Below are 6,542 nucleotides of genomic sequence, written 5' to 3' on the forward strand. Positions count from 1 at the left end.
AAAGGGTGTTAGTGTCTTGCGTCATGAGATTTATCTTCCTTTTACATTGCACCAATAGGAAGATGACAGAAAGGAAAGATCTGAGGATAGCAGGGCCATCTTTACATCAGTCTTGGTTAATGGAATGCAGAGGAGGAAATAGAGTTGTCATTCATAAGATTTGAAAACAGATTATTCACACTTTTGTAAGACTGAACTTTTATGTTTATGAAAAGATATAGAGATTTTTAAGAATATTAATTGCATTTTAATCAACTAATTCCACCTATTTGAATTTAAAGCTATTATTAAATGAAAAGTATCTAGCCATAGCACTTTTACATTTCAAATGTTTCTTATTATTTCAAGAACCTGGGTATGAAGTAATTCTACATATATTATGGGCTGTGGTTGATCATCCTCTTTCTAGAATTACAGCCATCAGTATTTAACAATTAGAAAACTGACCATCTTTTATATGCCCAAGAATAATTTATGTTAAATCAAAATATGAAATATTAATCAATATAAAGTAGGGATCCATTTTCATTTTGTTCTTCAGTAAATTCATCATATAAACACCTGTTTGTTGATTGATTAGTTTCTTATGAATCAAGTTGCACATAGATTTTTTTTTTTAATTTCTGAAGGAATCTCCATAATGTTCTCCATAGTGGCTCTGCCAGTTTACATTGCCACCAACAGTGTAGGAGGATTCCCCTTTCTTCACATCTTCTTCAGCATTTATTGCTTTCACTTAGATTTGTAAATTTCAATAATATAGGTGAATCATTCTGGATGTACAAAATTAAATAACTAAATTCAGAATAATTGTTCTGTTTCAAAGACGGCTTATTCTGACTTACAAAATATATATCTTAAAGCCACCAAAATGGGGGGTATTTTAGTAAAATACTGCTAACCAAATAATTTTCCTACATAATTAAGGAAAGAATATCTGCTTTTGCTTACATTTCTCCACAAAAAAATGTTAACTGTGATTTCATTTTTTCTATGAAGTCCTCACCCAATTGTGGTATTTACAGGAATTGATGTAGGACTGCCAGGATACAAACAAGAATTAATAACAGCATTGTGTTGTATTCCTCTTTTTCTTAGAAGTATTTCATATCTTAGAATGTTCAGAGTGATGGTCATGACCCTAAAATGTTTATTCAGCTTGTACAGAGTAAATTGAAAATTTCTATTTCTCAGAATGGTTTGACTTCTGCTGTCAAAAGAGAAAGATGGCAGAATTTCCAAACTGCTAACACGAGCTGCTACAGTAAGACCAGCCATTCTGTTTAAACTGTTTTGTCACATCATTTTCCTTTGGTCATTTGGGTCAATTGATAGTTGCAAGATTAAGGTCTGGTCAGTCCCTAAATTATGAAAGTTTTCTATTCCACATAATAATTTCTCAATCACTGATTTAGAGCCATAAAATTGTATAGATTTATAGTTGAGTCTTTATTTAATTCACAAATGCCATAGACTCAAAATATCTTCAATGAGATTGTTTTCTCAAGGTAATATATTTCACCTGGGAAGGATAAGAATTCTTCCCCCTACTAAAAGACAAACACTTCTACAGTGGGGCAGGAGGTGGGGGTCTCCCATCCACTTCAAACAATAATCTGTGCCTTGGGGAACTTTGCAAACTGGATATTATTCTTTTAGCACTTATAGTATTTCAGGTTCTGTTCCAGGCATTAGGCTTCTCTGGTGACTCAGTGGTAAAAAATCTGCTGCCAATGCAGGAGACACAGGAGATGTGGGTTTGATCCCTGGATTGGGAAGCTTCCCTGGAGAATTAAATGGCAACCCATTCCATATTCTTTCCTGGGAAGTCCACGGACAGAGGAGACTGGTGGGCTACTGTCCATGGGGTTGCAAAAAGTTAGACATGACTGAGCACACATGCATGCATGCTCCAGGTATTAAGGATAAGTTAGTAACCAAAGCAGGCAAAAATTGTTGCTCTGGTGGAGCTGATAGTCTAACACTTACTTGAATACTAGTGACACTGAACATTCCCCATATCAAATATACTGAACTAAGGGATTGAAAGAGTTTTGAATGATTGTTGTAGACAAACTGGGTATAATCTATACTGGAGCTATTCAGATACCCTGGTGTTTTCCAAAGAAAAACTAAAGAAGAATCAGATCTCCTATGAAATGAAATCTGCCGGGATGTTGGGATGGTGCTGAACAGTCTCAAAACTACTAGATCACCAGCTTTGATCTAGTCATGTATTCTTCAGAGAGGCCATGGTAGACTCCTAAAACACTGCTAGAATATGGGAGGAGGACCAGCAGGGCTTCTCAGTCAGCTACAACTTCCTTTTGTTTAGATCCTGATAAGCAGTATCCATTTATGTAACTCTTACACAGTGGAACCCTTGTATTTTATAATAATGCTGTATTTCCAGCACTATGAAATAAACATTTTGTGATAAGTGGTATGATTATTATTGACTCATATGCAGTTTTTACTCACAACAATTTCCCCTTGTTAGTATTTATTATTTTGATTGTGTAGTTTATCTCTATTTTCTCTTCTTTTGGTGGTATTCACTTGCATATGGTTTTGTTATTTTTTTTTAATGTACTATTTTATTTTTCAGCAACTTCATTAGTATGAAGCTAATCTCAATAGTCTACAATATGCTTGAAGTACGACAATGTTTGTGATAGTCACAATATAAATTACTAACATAACTTTCTATATGATTCATTCTTAAGACATCAGAAAAGTAACATTTTAGTGCAGAATCATTTATGCTTCAGAAACCATTGCTGTGACATGTGAAAATCATAGGAAAATAGCATAAAATGCTCCTAAAATTATTTTAACACTGCATTGTGTTCAGTCACTAAGTCGTGTCCAACTCTGCCACCGATAGACTGCAGTACGCCAGGCTTCCCTCTCCTTCACTGTCTCCTGGAGTTTGCTCAAATTCATGTCCATTGAGTTGGTGATGCTATCGAACCCATCTTCTGTATCCCGCTTCTCCTCCTGCACTCAATCTTTCCCAACATCAGAGTCTTTTCCAATGAGTTGACTCTCTGCACCAGGCAGACAAAGTATTAGAGCTTCAGCTTCAGCATTAGTCCTTCCAATGAGTTTTCAGGGTTGATTTCCTTTGAGATTAACTGGTTTGATCTCCTTGCAATCCAAGGGATTCTTAAGAGTCTTCTCTAGCACCACAGTTTGAAAGCATCAAGTTTTTGGTGCTCAGCCTTCTTTAGGGTCCAACTCTCACATCCATATATGACTACTGGAAAAACCATAGCTTTGATTATATGGACCTTTGACTGCAAAGTGATGTCTCTGCTTTTTAATATGCTGTCTAGGCTTGTCATAGCTTTCCTTCCAAAGAGCAAGTTTCTTTAAATTTCATGGTTGCAGTCACCATCTGCAGTGATTTTGGAGCCCAAGCAAATAAAATCTGTCGCTGCTTCCACTTTGTGATGGTAGCAGTAACTAAGTGAAGTCCAACTATTGGGACCACATGGACTGTAGCCTGCCAGACTCCTCTGTCCATAGGTTTTTCTAGGCAAGAATACTGGAGAGGCGAAGAGTTGACTCATTGGAAAAGACTCTGATGCTGGGAGGGATGGGGGCAGGAGGAGAAGGGGATGACAGAGGATGAGATGGTTGGATGGCATCACTGACTCGATGGATGTGAGTCTGAGTGAACTCTGGGAGTTGGTGATGGACAGGGAGGCCTGGTGTGCTGCGATTCATGGGGTCGCAAAGAGTTGACACGACTGAGCGACTGAACTGAACTGAACTGAAGGAATTTTCCCAACCCAGGGATTAGACCCGGTGTGCACTACAGGCAGAATCTTTACTGACTGAGCTACCAGAGAAGCACCTTCTATTTGCCATGGAGTGATGAGATTGGATGCTATGAACTGAAGTTTTTTGGATGTTTTGTTTTAAGCTGGCTTTTTCCATTCTCCTCTTTCACCCTCATCAAGAGGCTCTTTAGTTCCTCTTCACTTTCTGCTATTAGAGTGGTATCATTTGCATATCTGAGGTTATGGCTATTTTTCTGAGAAATCTTGATTCTGGCCTATGATTCATCCAGCCTGATATTTCACATGATGTACTCTGGGTAGAAGTTAAACAAGGTGATAATATACAGCCTTGATGTACTCCTTTCCCAACTTTTTAGTCTGTTGTTCCATGTCTGGTTCTAACTGTTCCTTCTTGACCTGCATAAAGGTTTCTTTCCCGTCTCTTTAAGAATTTTTCAGTTTTTTTTTTGTGATCCACATAGTCAAAGGCTTTCATACAGATGTTTTTCTGGAAAGCAGTAGATGTTTTTCTGGAATTTTGTTCTTTTGTCTATGATCCAACAGATGTTGACAATTTGATCTCTGGTTCCTCTGCCTTTTCTAAACCCAGCTTGTACATCTGGAAGTTCTCAGTTCATGTACTGCTAAAGTCTAGCTTGCAGAATTTTGAGCATAACCTTACTAGCATGAGACATGAGAGCAATTATCTGGTAGTGTGAACATTCTTTGGCATTGCCCTTCTTTGGAATTGGAATAAAAAGTGACCTTTTCCAGTCCTGTAGCCACTGATGAATTTTCCAAATTTGCTGACATATTGAGTATAGCACTTTAACAGCATCATCTTTTAGGTGTTTAAATAGCCAACTGGAATTCCATCAGCTCCATTAGCTTTGTTTGTAGTTAATGCTTCCTAAGGCCCACTTGACTTCACACTCCAGGATGTTTGGCTGCTGGTGAGTGACCACACCATTGTAGTTATCCAAGTTATTAAGACCTTTTTTGAATCAGTTCAGTCGCTCAGTCGTGTCAACTCTTTGCGACCCCATGAATCACAGCACGCCAGGCCTCCCTGTCCATCACCAACTCCCGGAGTTCACTCAAACTCATGTGGATCACGTCAGTGATGCCATCCAGCCATCTCATCCTCTGTCGTCCCCTTCTCCTCCTGCCCCCAATTCCTTCCAGCAACAGGGTCTTTTCCAATGAGTCAACTCTTCACATGAGGTGGCCAAAGTATTGGAGTTTCATCCTCAGCATCAGTCCTTCCAATGAACACCCAAGACTGATCTCCTATAGTTCCCACCTATTCTTAATCTCTTCAGTTTCTGCTTGGTCTTATCATTTCTATCCTTTATCATGCCCATCCTTTCAGGAAATGTTTCCCAATCTCTCCAATTTTCTTGAAGAGAGCTCTAGTCTTTCCCATTCTATTGTTTTCCTCTACTTCTTTGCATTGTTCATTGAAGAAGGCCTTCTTATCTTCCTTGCTATTCTCTGGAACTCTGCATACAGTTGGGTATATCTTTCCCTTTCTCCCTTGCTTTTCGTGTCTCTTCTTTCCTCCACTATTTGTAAGGCCTCTTCAGACAACCACTCTGCCTTCCTGCATTTCTTTTTCTTTGGGATGATTTTGGTCTCTGTCTCCTGTACAAATTATGAGCCTCTGTCTATAGTTTTAACACTAGCAAAATGGAATATCATGATCTTGCTCTCCTGTAGACCATTAAAAAATAAGGCACTTTGGGGAATACAATAGATAGTCATGATCTCTACTTAAAAGAGAACTTGTTTTCAGCTGGAAGAAGGCTGTGAAGAGACGTTTGATGTTATATGGAGTCTTAAATGGGATGTCATTATGGCTTCAGTACTAGTGCACACATAACTTCATGCTTTAGTAACTTTTCTGATTTCAGTATTTCTGGGTTTCTTTTAAGGACACAGATTACAAAATATAAGGGGTAAGCACAAAACTTTTCACTTTTCATTTCTGTGAAGTGTTAATCATCCATTATGGTTTTAGGGCTCTCAGTAATTCTGTCTTACATTTACTCCAACAGGCCTTTTACTCCTTTCAGGACTTTCAAAACAGATAGCCAGGTCAATTGTGACCTACATGTGGCCAAATCCATTGCTAACGTTTAGAATCTCTGCTTAGTCTTAGCAGCCCTTGGAAATGGTGATGGCCTTTCTGACTTTAATGACTTATTTTTTGTTTGTTTTTTCCTCTCAAATCGCTGGTTGCCCTTACTTTCTCTCTAAGTTCCTTTTATTTTCTTTAAACTCTAAAGTTGAAAAAACTTTTAAAGATTCTTCCTGAGTTCATCCCTCCTCTACCTTCCCTCCAGTCTCTATCTTAGTATCATTCTAGTTGACCTACCCTATTTTATATATATATATCATCTCCATGCTGTTAACTTCACTGAACCACAGATATAAGTATCCAATAGCTTTTGTAATATCTCCATTTGTATTTGAATTAGATGCCCCAAATTTATCATGAACAAAACCTACTATTTGATCTGCAAACCTGTCCTTGTCTCAACCCTGTCTTCCACTGGTCTTTTCCTTTTTAATAAATGGTCCTATGATACTCCCAGTGGTTCAGGAGAAAATCCTATGGGTTATCTTTTGTCCCATCCTCCTCCTTTCCAACAGTCCATTAGAAGAATTATAAGCCCTGAATTTGCCACCACTTTCTAGTCTTACCTAATGACTGTGGCTCAGATCATGAACTCCTTATTACCAAATTCAGAC

Source organism: Bos grunniens, chromosome 6 (genome assembly GCF_055505025.1).
Source record: "Bos grunniens cultivar Pamir isolate PY7600 chromosome 6, Bosgru_T2T1.0, whole genome shotgun sequence".
Classification (NCBI taxonomy): Eukaryota; Metazoa; Chordata; class Mammalia; order Artiodactyla; family Bovidae; genus Bos; species Bos grunniens.